The sequence below is a fragment of the Aedes albopictus genome, chromosome 2 (genome assembly GCF_035046485.1).
Source record: "Aedes albopictus strain Foshan chromosome 2, AalbF5, whole genome shotgun sequence".
Classification (NCBI taxonomy): domain Eukaryota; kingdom Metazoa; phylum Arthropoda; class Insecta; order Diptera; family Culicidae; genus Aedes; species Aedes albopictus.
Window position 1 is genome coordinate 127,995,581 of NC_085137.1, and position 18,800 is coordinate 128,014,380.

Here is an 18,800-nt window from a genome sequence, read left to right on the forward strand (position 1 = left end):
CGACGACGAAGCGTTGTTGACTCCATCACCTCGAATAACTACTGCTTGGTCATCAATATCTGAGTCGATCAGTGAAGGTTGTCCATCGATGTGTGAATTCCCCAATCTGCTTCAAATCATACTACAGTCGACGTCAGAGCAGAGCGATGCGAAGAAGTCGTAAATTACCATACGAATATGGAATTGCTTCTTATCAGAGGAATTTATTTTTGTGTGGCAAAACTAGTCTTGGTATGGCAGTGCTTCGGTGAAAGGCCACTTATCAACGCTGTCCTTTCTTCCTGTCTTCTGCGTGCCTTCTCGTCCGACTAACGGTTATCAGCTACATGCAATCGAGCAAAAAATACGCAGACGAACCAAGGGAGAACGGGATAAAATGAACATCCTGAAGCCTTAGTCGACGAATTTATCCTATATGTTGATGGCTATTGCGTAGCTTCAACATCATTTTCATCGGCCTTATTGGGCGATGTTCCTCCAGTTCTCTGATAAGTAGTTTATAGTTCCCCCAGAGCTTTTTCAATCACGTGTAGCCAGTGCGTTCGAAGTCGTTCATGATGCCGCTAGCCTCTTCATGATATCTAGCTGAACATTGTGTTTTTACATATCTTTCTGCACTACACAAAGGCTTATCCAGTTATTCGGTCAGGGGGTTGGGAGGCGAGTACCCTTATCAATTTAATACCTAAATGGTGAGTGGTGAGCAATTTCTGGAAGATTTTTTAACTCGTGATTTATATATTCTGGAGCTCGTATATTTTTTTCAAAACTTTCGTTAGGTAAACTCTTTTGGAAATTAGGAACCCTTTTTAGGACCAACCCTGCATTTTCTTCTAGATTTCCTTCAACATTTTCTCTAGTAGAACATAATGGAAACAAGTTCGATTTTTTTTAAATGTTTACATAATATCTTCCATGACTGTAATTCATCTAAAAAATGAACTTCTACAAGAAATTTTCAATCGTTTTATTACTACATATTTTTATCCTATTTTCAGGTTTTTTTTGGTAAACTAAAATTCTTGGAATACCCTCAGAAATTTGAGCACAAGGAATGAAGAATTATCTGATTATCTCTTTTTATAACTCTGGTCATACAGAACAGAAAAGACACATGGTAGAACATGCCCTCCAAGAAAAATGTACAATCGAATCATATCACAGAATAACGAATAAATTCCTGACGAATTTCCTATAGAAATTCCTGAAAAACTTTCAAATAATGGAATCCTTGGAAAAATCTTTGAATTCACCTGAAGCAATTCCTGGACTAATTACTAGAACATATTCAAAAAAAATATGGAGGAATTCAAGAAATACTTCCTAGAGCAGGGGTTTTCAGACCGTGCACCGCGAAGCCATCACTTCACATTTGAGATGAGTTATAAACATATTGAATTTATGATTAACCCTATTATAACTCATAAATCGAACACAACGCAATCGGTTGATTTTAGTGAATATAGAATTGAATCTGAACTAATGAATACAAAAACTGATAAATATATCAGAACCAGGTAGATCTAAGACAGAACTCATGGAAAGCTCTTGATGAGAGAAAGTTCCAGTTGAAAAGCTCATTGAATCACTCAACGGATCGCAAAGAAAATTTGCAATAGATCTCGCTTGCAGGAAGCAATAGATTTGAAAGAAAATATCATCTAGAAACCCCAGGAGAAACCTATCGACAACCTTAACAGTTAAATGTTGGAGTTAAAGAAACAATGATGCATCAATGGTTTGGATAAAAAATAATCAAAGATATTTCCATGTATTTGATAATTGCCCCTGGAAAATATTAAATGATATACCAGAAATATGCCATGAGCAATATAGGACTTCGTGGAATTATTTGTCAAAAAAATATCTCTTATTTGGCAAGAACTTGTCATAAATTTGCTCAGACTACTCAAATTTGTCTGAGGTCATCTGAAATGGCGAAGAATATTCAATGAGTGCACCACCGCGCAACAACTTATTTCCAAAAAGTGCACCGTGAGGCAAAATGTCTGGAAACCCCTGTCCTAGAGAAATCCCTGGGAGAATTCAACAACAATCTTCCCTGGGTGAATTCCCGAAGGATCCCCTGGAAAAATGTCTGAAAGAATCCCTACAGGGATTATTGTAAGAATTACTGGTGGATTCCCTGAGTAAACTCCTGAAGAAGCTACTGGAGGGATTTCCGAAAGAATTATTGAAAAAAGCAACTTCTTAGATAAATTTCTCCTGAGAGAAATTTCTACACAAATTACGTAAGAAAATTTCTATTGGAATATCTGAAGAAATTGTAGAACAAGTCCTTAGACAACCATTGGAGGAAACCCTCAAAGCATTGCCGGGGGAATTTCAGAAGCAACAAATTGCTATTTTTTTGGATGAATCCCTGAAACAGTTTCTGCACAAACACCCTCAAAACATTCCTGGAAAAACGTCTAGAGGATTCCCTGGAAAAGTACCTGATGAAATCCATGGATAACCTCTTGAAGAAAGTCTTGGAGAAAAAAAAATCACTGCATATGTTCCTGAAAGAATCGCAGGACGAATTCCCTGAGAAATTCTTTTGCAGGAGCTGCAGAAGTCATTCTTGAAGGAATACATGGATGCATTTCTGAACAAATTCGTGGATAAACTTCTAAAGATTTCTTGGAAAAAAATTGTAAAATAATTCCTTAATGACTTCTTGGAGAATTTCCTGGCTCCTAAAATTATCTTGAAGAATTCCAATACAAATCACTGAAGGCTTCTCTCTATAAATCCTTAAAGTAATTCACAAAACTGCAGAAATGCATGGAGGCATTTATGGAGAAATACTTGGTGCATCCATATAGAAGATGATGGAATGATTTTAGAAATTTCTGAGAAACCCCTGATTAAATTTTTGAAGAGATCCCGAGAGAATTCTCTGGAAGAATTCTTGCAGAAAGTCCTGGATGAATTTCTGGATGAATCTCTGGATGAATTCCTGGGGGAATGCATGAAAAAAATCTTGTATATTTTTTTTGAAAAAAAAATCCGATAGAAATGTATGAAGGAATCAGAAGAGGAATTCTTGGAAAAATTCCTGGAAAAATACATGGAGGAATGTCTGAATGAATTCAGAAAAGAAAACCTTGGAGTACATCCAGCAGGAATGCCTCTCCGGCTTGTCCGCACTGAGCGCATAAAAATTCTGCGCTCTAAATGTCACCTTGAACTGTCAGAAAACCGCATCACAGAGCCACACGGAGCGTTCAAACTGAAATTCACTGGAGTGTTTTCACCAGACATGGGCAAAACACCACACCGTGCCGCACCGGTGGCGTGTTTGCCCGTAAACACACCACCGTGTGTGTTCATATCACCACCTTCGTTCAGCTTCTACTGATGAACACGCAGTGCGACTGGCGAAACACTCGTGTCGGTGTTTCAGTTTTGGTTGGGCACGGAGGCCGAGTGTTTCCGATTGTATGAAACACCAAAGCAGTGAGCTCGGCCACAGTGCGTGGTAGCTTGGCTGCATCAGAGCCACTGAGTCAGAAGGGACGAGAAAGACAGAAAAGGAGCCGCCAAGTACTTCACTCTCGTCGTCGACCAGCAGCATTTGCAACTGGTGCTGGAGAATGAACGGCACCGAGCGCTTGAACTCGCACGAGTGTTTTGCATAATCGGGAACACTCGGGCTCCGTGTTACCCGAAGCGTCAAACACCGTGCCCAGTGCCTGAGCACCGCCACCGACACCGGTGTTGAGCCAGACACGGTGCGTGTTCGTTTTGAAGCACGGAGAGCTAGGTGGTGGCTTGGCACCCACGGTGGTGTGTTTGAGCATCGACTCCTCGTGCAGTGCAGTGTTTGGACATGTCTGGTTTTCACCCGGTTGAAAATCTCTTTGCGCTCTTTGGCTCTGTGGTATGGTTTTTTGACAGTTAGAAATGACGTTTAGGATATTTCAACATCCTTCTATCAGATGAAATGAAAAGATTGCAAATTTGTTATTATTTTGGTGGCGTAAATCCAAAGAGTGCGGACAAGCCTGCATGGAGGAATTCCTTGATAAATCCCTAGAAGAGTCCTTAGAAGAATCACTGGGGAAATTCCTTGGCAAATTTCTGGCAGAGTTATTGAACAAATCAGTGGAGGAGTCCACGTAGAAATGCTTGGAGAAATATTTGAAGGAAATTTCGGAAGAATTTCTAATGGAATTCCTGAAAAAAAGTTTGTTAATATTCCTGGAGGAATCCATAGAGAAATGCAAATCCTTCTGAAGAAATCCCCTGAGGCTCTTTTTAGGAATAGTTGGAGAAATTCTTAAAGGTATTCTTGGAGGAATCCCTGGAGGACTCCACAGAAGATACCCTGGAGGAATCCTTGGAGGAATTTTTGGAGAAATTCCTAGAGACATGCCTGGAAGAGAAACTCCTAGGTATATTACGGATGAAATGCCTGGAAGGATTCCTGAACGAATACCTAGAGGAATTCATGATGGAATTCCTGGAGAAATCCTCTGAGGAATACCAAAAAGATATCCCTGAAAGAATCACTAGAGGAATTCCCGGAGAGATCCCGGGAGGAAAAAGTCCAGTATTAATTCCTAAGGAAACCCTGCAAAAATCATGAATGAATTACTGAGTTGCTTTCCTCCCTTCTCGGAGACTTTTGAACATACAAAATTTTTGAAAATTATATGCAGCGTAGACTTGGACCAGACCAACCCCCTTAGTGTCTACTTAGTTTGTGGATAGGCTCTGAAAAAATCCCCGAAGGAATTTTTGGAGAAATACCTGGAGCAATTCCTGGAGAAATTTCGTGGTAACTCCTGGAGGAATTCTTGGTGGAATTCCTAAAAAAGTTCCAGGAAGAACTCCTGGGGAAAAGTGTGGATGAGTCTCTAGAGGAATCCCTAGAGAAGTTCCTGGATTAATCTTTGAATGAAGGCCTGGTGAAATCCCTGGAGGAATCCTTGGAGGAATTCCTGGATAAATGCCTGGAGGAATGCCCTGAGGATTTCCTATACGAATTCTAGGAGTAATTCCTGGAGGAATTCCTTGAAGAACCACTGGAGCAATTCCTGGAGAAGTCCCTGAATGAATTTCTGGAAAAATGTCTAGAGGAACTCCTGTGGAGCCTCGTAGCCATGCGATGCTATGGGGTGAGGGTTCGATTCCCGCTCCGGGCAATGAAACATTTCGTGAGAATAGTTTCTTCTCCATATTCACTAGGGCATGTTTCGTGTGTCCCTTGTCTAATTTTAAGTTTCATTCAGTCTGTACAGCCTCTGGCTGAAGACGGTGTCCGCGTCTTTTAATCTTTGCGAGAGCTTCCGGGGGAATAAACCGGAGAAATTTCTGGAGGAATCCTTGCAGTTATTTCTGGAGACATTTTTTATAAGAACTCTTGGAGCAATCTCTGAAGGAAGAATTCCTGTATGAATTCTTGGAGGAATTTTCTGGAGAGCTGCCAGGAGAAAGTATTGAAGAAATCGCAAAAATATTTCGTGGAGGAACTCCTGGAGGAATCCTTGTACCAGTTCCTGAAAAAATCCCTGAAGGTATCCCAGAAGCAATCCGAAGAGGAATTCCTAAAGGATTCGCTAAACAATTCCTGGAGGAGTTCCTGAAAGAATTCCAGGAAAAATTCCTGAAGGAATCTCAAGAAGAATTCCTGGAGCAATCCTTAGAATATTTTTTTATTCAATCACTGGAACTGCTCCTGAAAGAGTCCCAGGAATCCCGAAGTGAGTCTCCGGATCAATTCCTGAGGGAAGTTCTAAAGGAATTCCTGGAGGAATTCTTGGAGGAGTTCCTGAAGAAACCCAAATGAGGAAACCGGAATTATTCCCTTGAGGAATTCTTTAGGGAATCCCAGGAGAGATTTCTAAACGAATTCCTGGAAGAATTTCTGTAGGAATCCCTGGAAAAAAATCTAAAGGAATCAACCACTGCAGTAATTTCTATACGAATTATTGAAGGAATCATTGAATGAACTCCTGCATTTTTTGTAGAAAATTTTGAAGGAATTTCCGGATCATTTTTTTTAATATTCTATGGTAGAATTTTCTGAAAGAATTCTTGAAAGAAATGACAGATGGAATTATTGGAGCATTCTCTAGCGGAGTTCTTGAAGAGACATATGGAGAAATTCCGGAAGAAATATTTGAAGGAATAGGGTAGTGGAACCATTTCGGCAGGGGTCCTATTTTGGGTACTTTTCTATAACTCAGCCAATTTTTAACCAATTGATACAATTTTTGGAACGCGGTGAGATACGTATAGTATCTAGCTGTGTACAAAATTTCAAGTCATTTGGTTTGGAATTGACTGGGTTATAACGAAAAGTGCCCAAAATACCGGCCACTGCCCAAGTGGTTCGCTACCCTACCTGCAGAAATACTTTAAAAGACATCTGTTTAAATCGTTTTAGGAATCCCTGGAGGAATTCTTAAAAGAATCTTCAAAAAAGCACCAGAACATGGAGAAACGTTTAAACCTCTAAAGATATCTAGTCTAGTCTAGTCTAGTATAATCTAGGTTAGTCTAGTCTAGTCTATACATAGACAGTCATTCATTGAAAGAATCCTGGAAAAACGATAGGATGCTTTCAGTACATCAGAAATGCATTACAAGCATTGAAATGGTCAGGCCTACTGTGCAGCGTTATTCATTTTGGGGACACCTCGTACCAACCGCTCAGCTTTTTAGAAAACAAAATTCGTGAAAAGCGATGGGAGTGACGATGCTAAATAAGAAGATAAATGTCACCCCTCGGTTCTTAGTTTCCTAGGTTGGAACACAAATATTTAGTCCGTGATCTGGCTCGAATACTTAGGCTCAAACGCCATTACTCGCTCCTCTAAACCTCTACAGATATCCCAGGAGAAATTCCCGCATGAATGTCTTGTGAAATCGCTAAAGGTATTCTTGAAAGAAACACTGGAGGAACCCATGATGGAATCACTGAAGGAAGTTGTGGAAAATTTCCTGTAGGAATTCTTCGATGCATCCTCGCAGAAGTATCATTAAGAACTTCTGAAGGAAACGTGGGAAGAATTCCTGAAGCATTTCTTGGAACAAGCTAGAAATTCCTGAAGAAATACCTGAATTTCTGAAGGTGTCCCTGGAGGAATTCATAAAGAAACTCCAGGTTTTTTGCTCTAAGCATGAAGAAGTGAGGTTACTCCTTCCACTCCAGTGGAGTAACCTTGAGATTTATAGAAACGAATGAAATTTGTTACTCTGTGGTTTGATCAGATATCTAAGCTAGAACAAATTTTCACTCGAAAGCTGTGTAAGATTTGGATTTGGTTTAGCGTTGACAACACTATAGCGCCTCCACTCACAACAGCAATGTAACTTTGCGATAGCAGCGCCGCCACGGTGTTGCCAATTGAGGTGCCATTTCGAATGACTGGTAAATCCCTTACACAATTTTGAAACAGGACTTGGATGTTTGTTCTCTGTGATTAATTTTGTGTATCTTGTCTAGAATACTTAGGACACATGTGGCAGGGATGACTGCCATGAAGTGGAAATGCGTATTTCAGTTGCAAAAAATAGGCCTTTGCTGACTACGCAACTATCTTCGAACGAAATTTGCTCTGTATAAAATGCTTATTCTGCTGGTGGTCTTTTTCTGTCGCGAAGCGAGGACGTTGAATCGAAAGTGTCATTGCACAGATGACTGCCCCAAAAACAGCTGGTAACAGTTTTTTCTCCTATTTGCAATCAATAGCCCTCCCGTAGCGATTTGAACCTTCATCGCAATCATTCACCCATGATTGCCTCGCACTTTTTTCCCCAAGGAACTTAGAGACCATCTTTCTTCTAATGGCTTCCCTATACACACATTTAGCGCTGCCGTTGCTTCTCCTCCACAGAAACAGCCATCAGGGAAACACCATGTGGGGCGGATAATAAATTGCTCCCGAGCGAAGACCGATTCGCCGTTTAGTAAACATTGTTGGCAACCATGACGTTGCATCGAACACTTTTGATTGCGCTAAATGTGAGAATCATATTTTCCATTCGACCCACATTCATTCATTCATTCACGTTTTCTAATCTTGTTTTATGGTGTTACTACTACAGTTGTTGATGTGCTCGCTTGTAAATCTCTGGGAGAAGTAGAAAGGTCCGTTTATAGCTCATTATCGCGATTGGTTGGTTTCGCTTGAGCGACAATCAGTCCCAAGTGTGTATTTCAGGAGGGAAGTGCCGAAGCATGAGATTGCAATCGTCCGTTTTGAGATCGAGTGAAGAAAAAAAAAATGTAAGGAATTTCAGGGATCCACTGCGTTACCAAATACCGTTTTTTTTGGGCTCTGTTGGTGTCGCGTTGTGCAAGGAACCGGAAATTGATAAATGCATGCCAAGCATTGTACCTGATAGGAGGAAAAGGCATACTGTAACATGCGCATCACACATGTTATTCATATTCCTTTTTAACTCACTTCCAGCGCTTCCAGCAGTCCCAGTGGGAACATGCTGAGAAGGTCAATTTCATCCGGCATTGAACCTTCAGTTCAATGCCTAGCAACTTTAGCACCGTTGGCGACAAGCAGAAAGTGTCGCATTACAATTTATTGAACCATGCTGTTACCAAGTGTACAGTCATGTATTTTTCGAGGGACTCTCCCTCTCTCTCTTTTGCGTGGACAACGATCGCTGATTGGTGATCGATGTACATAGCAAGGTTCATGTATTGGTGCTTCAAGTATCTCCCGTAGGTTAAATTATATTTCTAAAAATTTCAATAAAGCATTCAGATTTCAACCTTCCAAAAGGATGGTATATCATTTTGATAGTCAATATCACCTACCTCTAGAAGGGATATAACAATACATTGACAAGCACTTAAGTGTCGCCTTTTTCAAATCGAAAAGCTGAATTGCATTTTAACGGGGTTCACGGAGCAAGACGATCATCCGGGAACTTTTCCAAAACTCTTATTAACAAGGTGTTATTTTTTTATTGCACATTCCGAAAAACACAATATTTGATCAACAACAGGGCAACAATGAGAAGTTTTGGAAATGAAATTTGCATTAATCGAGATTTGCGTTGTTCTCCATTATAAGAAGCATTTACGTGCATGTTTACAGTCAGCTTTTCTTCCTACACTTTCTGGCTTCTACAATTAGAACCTGATGATGATGAACCTGGGCTTGTTAAGGGAACATCTGCAAGTAAAAAGGAAATCGTGTGAAGTACTGTTCCTTTGAATTCCACTAAGAATTTGCATCCTTTGACAGATACGTATTTCGACCTCAACTGTAAGGCCGAATTCAGTGTCTTCAGTCAAGTCAAGTACTGAAGAAACAGTACTTAACACGATTTTCTTTTTACTTTATTAGAACCTATTATTTTTTTTTGTTCAACTTATGTATTAAATTACCAAGGATACTTTCTAGAAACCGTCAAAAGAACCTCAGGCGCGATACCCGTAGAAATTTTAATAAAAAATTCTCTGAGCAATTGCTAGAATTCTTCGTAGAATCTTTAGACGAACTTCTAGACAAATGATCACAGGATTTTTTCAAGAAATCCTTTATGAAATTCCAAGCCGACTTCTGGAGGAATTTTGATATAACCTTAACATAAAATATCCGTTCAAGATTCCGTGAACTCTCGGAGAAATTTTTGAATGATTTTTGAAGTTATTGATGGAGAAAATTATGACAGAATCCTAAAAGAAATTTTAAAATATCAGACGATGAATGTCGGGCACAATTATCGGAGAAAACCTAAATCAAAAGAATCCTAAAATCTCTCACTAAAAAATTATCTTGTTGGAATAATTTGCAAATGTTTAGGCTACTCAGAATTCAAAAAAAGAAGCTGTTTTTTTTATAAACCACGTGATCATTTTTTCTGAACATTCCAGCAAACACCGACCATGCTTGATTTTAGTGTCTAAATCTCAGAATTTAATGTCATCTTGTAATTCGGGATGCCTTCTTGAATTTAAAACCGCTATCTTGTAAATTATAGTTGCTATTTTTGGATTTCAGACATATTCTAAATACCATGCATGGCTTAAGAGCCAAAAACTCAAATAAACAACCACCATCTTGAGTTTTGAGTCGTCGTCTTAGGTAATATTGTCGCCATCTTTGGACTCCATATATCTCTTCCGCATACCAAATATACCCATATTGCGAGGTTTTAGAGCCTCAAACTCCATCTTAAATTTTAGACCGCCATATTAAATAGTTACACCCGACATTTTTTTTTGCACGGGTCGGATTTTGCTATAGCTCAGTCAATTTTGACCCAATTCTCAAGAAATTGTGTCCACATGTAGGCACGGTTAGTACTATCCGTTTACGAAAATCAAATCAATTGGTTCAAAATTGACTGAGTTATAGCAAAAAAAAAACGACACGTGCAAAAAAGAAAACTAGTCGCCATCTTCAATTTTGAGCTTCCATCTGGATTCAAGACCATCAACTTGGATATTATGGTCATCATTTTTGAACTCCAGACATGTTCTTTGTACCAAATATACCCAGACTTTGCATGACTTAGAGCCTTAAACTTCATCAAACAGCTGCCATCTTAAATTTTGTGCCGCCATTTTAGGTTTTAGACCGCCATCTTGGATATTTTTGTCGCGTTTTTGGACTCCGGATAACCTCCCCATACCAAGTATACCCATATTGCATGACTTTAGGGCCTGAAACTCTAATAAATAGCCGCCATCTTAAATTTTGAACCACTATCTATTTTGGTCCGCCAAATTGAATTTTCTCTAGCCACCATTTTTAGACTCCAGACATTTTCCTATCCCAAATATATCGAGATTGCATGGTTTGAGAGCCTGAAGCTACATTGAATAGCCGCCATCTTGAATTTTAAGCTTCTATCTTGGGTTAGACGTGTGCGCCGAAGCAGCTTTCACCTGTGGCGGCGTTCATAATATTTTGAGGCAGCGGCGGCGTATTCGGCATGACCTTATTATTTTTAGCAAAATTCTAAAAACGTTAATACCGAATAATATGTTTGCTGTACTTAAGTATAATTTTCATCTATTTAGTAAACGTATGTAAATCAAAGATTTCAATAAAAACTATCCTTGCAAGAATTATACTGCGAATTTTAGAGAGAATCCTTGAGGACGTTTACCAGGAAATTTATAAAGGATTCTTCTCAATAGAAATTCACGAATTCCCAATGAATTATTTTCAAGGATTCATTCAGAAACTTCTTCATGAAATTCCTCAAGGATATTCTTTGAAAATGCCTCCTGCGATTTTATCACAAACTAATCCAGGATCTTGTAGAAATTCCTCCAAAGCCATCTCAGGAGTTTTTTTTTATTATGTTGGGGAAATTAAACCACTGCGTCCAATTAACTGAACATTTATGATGAATCTCAAGGACTTTTCCAGTAGCTCCTCCAATGATGCTTTCTGAAATTGTTTCAATGAAATTAAATCTCATCTGGAAATTTTTAAACATTTGTAAAGATTTTTTTTTGCAGATAACCCTCCAAGACTAAGTAGGAGTTAGGAGTAGGATGTTTTATGAAATTTCATAAAATACTTCTATAAATATCTGTGGAGTAATATATCAAAGAACTCCCGGAGGAATCACCAAAGGAATCCCAGGAAATATTTCTAAAAGAACCGCAGAAGGCATTCCAAAGAGAAACGTTCTAGGTATTTCTTCGGTAACCCCTGACGATATTTTCCAAGGGGTTCCTTGGAAGAAAATTATGGAAAATGTTTGAGGTGGTATATTACTGACATTCATGAAAAATCCTTAAACTACTAAAGGAATCTTAAGTGATGTTTGAGATAGAATTCTTTGGTAGGTTTTAGATGGAATACATGGAGGAATTTCTAAAAGAATCCTTGGAGGAATTTTTGAATAAACTCGGCCCATATAGCCGAGGCGGTAAACGCACGGGTATTCAGCATGACCATGCTGAGGGTGACGGGTTTGATTCCCGGTCGGTCCAGGATCTTTTCGTAAAGGAAATTTCCTTGACTTCCTTGGGCATAGAGTATCTTCGTGCCTGCCACACGATATACGCATGCAAAATGGTCATTGACAGAGGAAGCTCTCAGTTAATAACTGTGGAAGTGCTCATAGAACACTAAGCTGAGAAGCAGGCTTTGTCCCAATGAGGACGTTACGCCAAGAAGAGAGAGAGAGAGAGTTTATCTAATTCCTGAAGATTATGTGAAAAAATCCCAAAGAATTTTCTGACATAACTCTGGAAAGAGTTGCAAAAGAAATTTCTGGAAACTCTCCCTCAGAAACCCTTGATGGAATTCCTACAAGAATTTATTATTACATATTTAGTAAATTCCAAGACAAATCTTTTGACAAAATTCTAAGGAGGATGTTCGGGAATAATTCCCGAAGGAATTCATGAAAATAGTTTTAAAAGAATCACTGAAAGAATGTCTGGAGAAATACTCTAACTTCTGTAAAGGTTTCTAGAACTTTTCAAAGGAGTATATGTAAAACTTTCAAGGAATTGTTACTGAAGATATGTTTAAATTTCTTGAAGAATCCGAAGGAAAATTATTAATGGTATCTTTGGAAGAATTTCAGGAGGAATTACTGGTGAAATACGTGAAGGAATACCCGTAGGAACTTATAGTTCATGAGTTCCTCCGGGTATTCCATCACGTATGTCACCAGTAATTCCTCCTGAAATTCTTCCAAAGATACCATTAGAAGTTTTTCTTCGGATTCTTTAAGAAATTTAAACATATCTTCAGTAACAATTCCTTGAAAGTTTTTTTTTTTTCAGAAATCACTGAAACAATATCTACTGAAGTTACAAACAAAATCATGGAAGAACTTCTGAAGAATGTCCTGGAGACACTCCATGAAGAAATTTATAGAAGAAGCCCTAATAGAATGTTCGGAGTATCCCGAAAAACCCTAGGATAACAGTGTAAATATAATTCCTGGAGTTATTTCTAAAGGACGAACGTCCATAAGTTACGCCACGCAAGGAGCGAGAGGAGTTCTGATAATTTCAGAGGAGTCGTATACAACAAGTGTGCCATATATAGGAAGGAAGGGGGGGGGGTTGAAAATGGACATTTTTGCGTGACCTTATTTATGGAATTTATAATAAATCAATGGACCCATTTCAGGAGGTTCTCCATAGAAATTCTTTAGAAAATTTATGGAGGAACTTAAAACACCTCTAAAAATATTTCTGAGGAATGATTTTTTTTTTGAACAATCCTTGGAGAAATTTCTGGAAGAATTCTGACCTTTTTGCCTTTCTCGTACACCAAGGTGTACCGAAAGGCTATATGTTCACTCCAAAAATGAAATCTTGATAGAACCCCCGGAGGGCCAAGTCTTATATACCAATCGATTCAGTTCGACAAGTTGAGATGATGTCTGTGTGTGTGTGTGTATGTGTGTGTGCATGTATGTATGTGTGTGTGTGCGTGTGTATGTGTGTATGTGTACAAAAATGTCACCTCACTTTTTGATAGTAAATATCATCCGATTTCAACGCTTTAGGTTTCAATCGACGCGGAATATTGTCCCATTGTTTCCTATTGAAAATAGTTTGAATCGGTCCAGCCGTTCCGGAATTATGGCCATTTAGGTGTTCCGGACCGGTACCCCAGGAAGGGGCCAGATATGAAATTGCAACAAACCCATGCATGCGACCCATCAAACCACGGCATTATCGTTCATCTGATGAACGGTAAGCAGGAAAATAGTCGCAGACTATATCTGAACCGGTAGTGTTCCGGAACCGGTTCCGGGTGTCCCGCCGGAAGTGGCCAAATATAAAAGTGAACCAAACCCCTGCATGCGACACATCAAATCGCAGCTTTTTCTATAACCTGATGAACGGTAAATAGGAAAATAGTCGTGCACTATATCTGACCGGTAGTGTTACGGAACCGGTTTCGGATCATATCTGAACTGGTAGCATCCCGGAACCGGTTCCTGATGTCCCGCCGGAAGTGGCCTAATTCATACATACGACACATCATATCGTAGCCTTTTCGATAACTTGTACGATCAGCAAGAAAATAAGCTTAGCCCACATTAGAAACTACGGATAGTGTTCCGGAATCGGTTCGAGGTGTCTCGCTGAAAGTGGCCGAATGCAAAAACAAACCAAAAATATATTCGCGACACATCAAATGGCATTTAAGGTATCCTGATGAACGGTTACAAAGAAAAAATATCCCAGACCATGCTTGGGAGAACTAGTAGTGTCCCGGAATCGGTTCCCGGTGTCCCTCCGGATGTGGTCAAATGTAGAAGGGAACCGAACTCCATGCATGCGCTTCATCAAATCGCGGTTTTTTCGATATGCTGATGAACGGTTATTAAGAAAATCAGCTGAGATTACGTTCCACAATCGGTTTCAGGTATCCCGCCGAAATTGGTCAAATGTAAAAATGAACCATGTAAATTTTCCGGAACCGGTCAAGAGTGTCCCACTGGAAACGAACATATATAAAAGTGGATCAAACCCATGCTTGCGGTATCAAATCGCTTTTTTGTCAGTAACCTGATGCGTGGATAATAAGAAAATAGGCACAGTCCACAGAAGTTACCACCGGTAGTGTTTTTAAATCCGGGTAACCTGATTAACAGTTTTCATAAACTAGTGAACATAAGGTAGTGTTCCGGAATCATTTCCGGGGGTCTCGTAAGCAATACAAAATAGACTGAGACTACATAAGAGGCTACCGGTGGTGTTGCAGAAGCAGCGTTGGGTGCTTCAGCGGAATTACGAAAGTGAACTAAATCAATGCAAGCGATGGATATGTGTAAGAGAACCAAACACCTAAAAAAAAACAAAAGCGATCTCATTAAATCACACAACTTTAGATTCCTGAGACGTAAATTGACAGTAGGATAGGTCAACGTTATATGGAAAAATTAAAATTTAAGCGCATCAGCCCCGAACATTCTTTGACATCTTTATTTGCGTCTAAAATTACTGCGCAAAATGTTGATGCGACTGGAGAGCGAGCTCTGTAATGTGGTTTATATTTGAATGTGATATAGCATTGGCATTACTACATAACAAATTTTACATGGATCTTGTAACCAATGATAATAAAATATAGCATAAAGTGTGCAGATTAAACTTTGTCAAAATGATCTGTGAAAAAGTTGTATCCTGGCTAGTAATTGTCATCTTGGTATGAATCAGCCTCCAGTGAAGATTATCAAGCAGTCAACTAAAAGATCTGATACTTTCGGCACTGCCCATACGTTGAACATAACGTAGGAATAAGTGCCCAAATTCGATGATGACCTTGAATTTCTAAATAAAGTATTCTCATGATTCAAAAATTCGTAGGTGGTACAGTCCCAGATGGCTGTTATGAGCATTTCCTCCTTATCGTCCGTTACCAAAGCTCAGGGATTTGAGCCCCAAATTTTGGGACTGATCACTGACTCTAAGGCAAGATTGATTGCGTCGACGGAAAGATTATTAGTACATATTCGACGAGAAAGGCGCTATCACCACTAGGTGGATTAATCTGGGTTTTTTTTTAAAGCTGTTAGTATGTCAGGAATCCATGGATAATTTTCTGAAAGAATCCCCAAAGAAATTTCTGAAATAATCCATGGGGAGTTTCTTAAGCATTGAGTTTTTTTTTTAGAAGAATTCATGGTGAAATTTCTGGAGGGTCCTCTATAGGAATTTCTGAAGTTTGCATTGAATATATGCTTTCAAGAATGTCATTCGTAAATTGCCATGAAAATCTTCCAAAAGATAAACAAAGAACATGTAGGAGGATGTGTTTGTGAACCTAATTAGATAACTGCCAGAATTTTGTTGATAATTCGTTATGGTTTACTAAAGAGAATCGCATAGTACTTAAATTAGAATAAGTGAGGATCTTCAAAGTATTGCTGTAAGAAATCACTAAAGTAAAACACATAAATATGTTACAAAAGATATACAAGAAGAATTTCAGAAAATACACCTAATATGCAAAAGAAAAAACAATAGAAACTGTACTAAATTGCTATTACGTTTAAATAGGTGGTTCGTGAAGTGTTGGCGAGAAAAAACTATGTCGTTTTAAATAAAAAGAAAATCGGGTTAAGTACGGTTCCTTTGAATTCCACTAAGAATTTGCATCCACCATAGAATAGGTAAAATTTCCCTCCACCACCGAATAGGTACATTTCCCTCCAGCACAGGATAGGTAAACAAAGTTCATGTATCACAGGTACATTATGAGACGCACGCCATACGAGAGTGTTTAGGGGGTAACAATTTGAAAAGCCACGAACTTCCATTGCCTTGATCCTTATTCAACAGCGTGTTAGGTACCTGTTTGTATATCTCTAGACTCTCAGCAACGTCCAATTTCCAAGGTGAAGTTACATTTCGCAAAATTTGAATATCCTCTGGCCCTCCTCAAAGACATGTTCAGCAACTTTCGACCTGAAATCGTATTCCAAACCTCTACTCACTGTCCTCTGCGCCTTTCCCACCTCCGCCATATGTTCCCTGAATCTAACCTCCAAAGACCGTTTTGTTTGACCAACGTAGACCTTATCACAATGGGAGCAACTGATTTTGTAAACGCCAGCCTTGTTTAGGGTGTTGACCGGATCCTTTGTAGAGCCTAATGAAGTCTTCAACTGATTGCTTCTGCTAGAAAATACTAAATCGATCCCGAAATTCCTGAACCTAGAACGTAAATTATTAGTGATGTGTTGATCGAAGGGGACTGATACTCGCTTCAAAGATTCCGAAATAGGGGTAAGAGTTGTTAGGGATCCTCGATATCGCAACCTCTCTTTTTTGTCGATGATGGCCTGAATTGTCCTCTCCTTATATCCGTTGATTTTCGCTGTTTCGAATATGTGAGTGAGTTCCTTATTCTTCCCGTCATCGCTTAGAGGTAGAGTCTGCATTCGGTGAACCATGTGGTGAAAAGCTGCCATCTTATGTGTTTTCTCATCGGCGTGGGAAATTTTGTTCGGCGGCGTGGAAAAATATGAACAACGGCGCGCCAGGTCAATTTAACTGGCGGTGGCGGCGTGGAAAAATCGTCGGCGGCGCGGCGCGGCAGCTCACACGTCTATCTTGGATTCCAGATCACCATCCTTGATATTATGGTCATCATTTTTGAACTCCAAACATGTTCTACATACCAAATATACCCATTATCAGTGATGGAATTACTCTCCTCATGAAGCAATTCGCGAGTGTAAAGCCAACACAAGGCTTACTCACGATTCCGAGAGCAAACAGTGTGTGAGTTTATTCGCACCCTCCTGCTGCGTGAGTAAGAAACAAAACAAAAACAGAAACACCCATGAGTTTTTATTCGTGAAGAACTAGTGGAGGTGCGGGAAGTGCATTTTGTTGTGGTTATAATAGCAAATCCAGTGATCATCCAACATTAACTAACGCTTTATGCTTCATTGTTCTTGAAAAGCAGCACTGTCAGTCGTTAAAATGCGTTTTTCGTCAAAATGCAAAAAAAACACACGAAGCTTCGCGAATAACAAGCGAGTGCTTGCCAGCTTCGTTTACTCACGAATATAGAAGTGCTAGTATTCTCGGGCCCCTGTTGTTCACGAGTATGTTTATTTTGGTTTGTGTCTGCTCAGTTGCAATCTTCATCATTTTCCATCCCTGCCCATAATTGCATGGTTTTAAAACCTAAAATTCCATTAAACAGCAGCCAACTGGAATTTAAGATCACCATTTTGGATTTCAGACTGCTTAGATATTATGGTCACCGTCTTTGGACTTCAGATATCTTCCTCATACTAAGTATAACCAACCATGCTATTAAGAGTATTAAACTCCATTAAATAGCCGCTATCTTGAATTTTGAGCCGCCATCTTAGATTTTAGGCAGCCATCTTAGATATTATGATCGCCATTTTTGGATTCCAGACATCTTCCCCATACCAAATATACCCATACTGCAAGGTTTCAATGCCTAAAACTCCATTAAACAACCGCCATCTTGAACGTTGGACCGACATCGTGGAATTTCTGGTCTCCAGTGTTGATTTCTGTACAAAATTCGTAAACCATGCTAAAGGTTACAAAAATCGACGCAGTTTTATGAGTCGCATAATGGGGCTTGGTTTAGTTTTTTGTACGGCCAGTTCTACCGAGGCTGGTCCGGATCACTAAAATGGCCATAACTCCGGAACGCCTTGACCTAGCAAACAGTACGGAAAAATCGGACAATGGGATGTGCTTTAAAAGTGAGTGACCTTTTTTGTACACAGACATACATACACACAGACATCATCTCAATTCTTTGAACTGAGTTGATTGGTGTATGTCCGAGCCATCTATCGGAAATTCGTGTTTGAGTAGACCTATAGCCATTCAGTCGTGCATTCAGTACACTTTCGTGTACGAGAAAGGCAAAAAAGAAAAAAAAAATAATCAAAGAAAGAGAATTTCTTCAGATATTGATCTGGGGATTCCTTCTTTCCGAAGACTCCTTAAGGAATTGCTGTAGTAGCTTATTCCATAAGATTGTTATGTAGGATTCCTTCAGTGGATGTAGGAGCCTCCAGAGAACTTGTTATATCCTGAAGTTGCTCGTGAATACACATCAGCCTCTAAAACAGCTAGAAAGTTCCGTTCGTAGCTTTATCTGAATTTTGTGGAAAATAAAAGAAATTTTATCACAGTTTTTTAACTACAATCTTTGCATCAACATTAGCATAAAGCAAGTCACACAAATTCGTAAGACTGTTGGCGCTGAGGGATGGGAAAGGAAGATCAGTTAGTAACCTAAGAAAGGTATGCAGGGGCATCTACGTCTGTAATTTTACTAAAATCTTTGCTTCAAATATTTTGGAAAAGCGTTTGTTCC

General features: G+C 39.3%; 1 protein-coding gene and 1 long non-coding RNA gene across 11 annotated transcripts in view; one reads left to right on the plus strand and one right to left on the minus strand.

Moving 5' to 3' along the window:
• The window catches only part of LOC134287729 (uncharacterized), a 473,313-nt gene extending 457,337 nt beyond the window's left edge, over positions 1–15,976 (minus strand). Inside the window, exon 1 of the long non-coding RNA XR_009997483.1 lies at positions 14,647–15,976. This is a non-coding gene — a long non-coding RNA (uncharacterized LOC134287729). The remainder of the gene's footprint in view (positions 1–14,646) is intronic.
• The window catches only part of LOC109417728 (vascular endothelial growth factor receptor 1), a 176,812-nt gene that overhangs the window by 9,854 nt on the left and 148,158 nt on the right, over positions 1–18,800 (plus strand). The window lies entirely within an intron of this gene.